Source organism: Trachypithecus francoisi, unplaced genomic scaffold, assembly GCF_009764315.1.
Source record: "Trachypithecus francoisi isolate TF-2019V2 unplaced genomic scaffold, Tfra_2.0 Lachesis_group3, whole genome shotgun sequence".
Classification (NCBI taxonomy): Eukaryota; Metazoa; Chordata; class Mammalia; order Primates; family Cercopithecidae; genus Trachypithecus; species Trachypithecus francoisi.
This window is the reverse complement of record NW_022681468.1, coordinates 36104360-36105717: the sequence shown is the minus strand read 5'-3', so window position 1 is coordinate 36105717 and position 1358 is coordinate 36104360.

The window sequence follows — 1358 nt, the reverse complement described above, 5'->3', positions numbered from 1 at the left end:
TTTTTCTGACTGTATATTTGTACCCATTAATCAACCTCTCTTCATCCCCTCACTTCTCTCTCCTTCCCAGCCTCTGAAAACCACAAATTTACTCTCTGTCTTCATGAGATCCAAGTTTTTAGCTCCCACATATGAGTGAGAACATGCAATACTTGTCTTTCTGTGCTTGACTTATTTCACTTAACATAGTGACCTCCACTTGCATCCGTGTTGCTACAAATGACATGATTTTATTTTATTATGGCTGAATAATATTCCATTGGGTATATATGCCACATCTTCTTTATCCATTCATCCACTGATGGTCACTTAGGTTGATTCCGTTTTTTGGCTATTGTGAATAGTGCTGCAATAAATACAGGAGTGCAGATACCTCTTTGATATATTGATTTCTTTTCTTTTGGATATATACCCAGTAGTGGAATTGCTGGATAAAACGGTGGTTTTCTTTTTAGTTTTTTGTGCCAAAAATAGCTCAGAAAGTGCTATTCATAGTGGTTTTACTAATTTACATTCCCATCAACAGTCTGTGAGGGTTCCCCTTTCTCCATATCCTCAGCAGCATCCCTTTTTGATAAAAGCCATTTTAAGTGGAATGAGATAATCTCACTGTTGTTTTGATTTGTATTTCTTTGATGATTAGTGATGGGGAGCATTTTTTCGTACATCATTTGTGTGTCTTCTTTTGAGAAAAACCTGTTCAGATGTTTAGCCCATTTTTAAATAAGATTTTTTTTTTTTTTTTTTTGGCTATTAAGTTGTTTGAACTCCTTATATTCGGTTACTAATCCCTTGTTGGATGAGTAGTTTGCAAATATTTTCTCTTATTCTGGGGGTTGTCTCTTTACTTCTTTGATTATTTCTTTTGCTGTGCAGAAGCTTTTTAGCTTGCTGTAATCCCCTTTGTCTATTTTTACTTTTGTTGACTGTGCTTTTGAGTCTTACACAAAATGTCTTTGCCCAGACCAATATCCTGGAGTGTTTCCCAATGTTTTCTTTTAGTAGTTTCATAGTTTCAGGTCATAGACTTAAGTAATTAATCCATTTTTATTTGATTTTTATATATGGTAAGAAATAGGGGTCTAGTTTTATCATTTTGCGTATGGTTATCCAGTTTCCCCAGCACCATTTATGGAAAAGACTCTTCTTTCCCTAGTGTATATTCATGGTGCCTTCATTGAAAATTAGTTGGCTATAAATGCAAGGATTTTATATCTGGATTCTCTGTTGTGTTCCCATTGATCTGTGTATCTGTTTTATGGCAGTACCATCCTGATTTGGTTATTACAACTTTGTAGTATATTTTGAAATCAGATAGTGGGATGTGATGCCACCAGCTTTGTGCTTTTTGCTCAGTA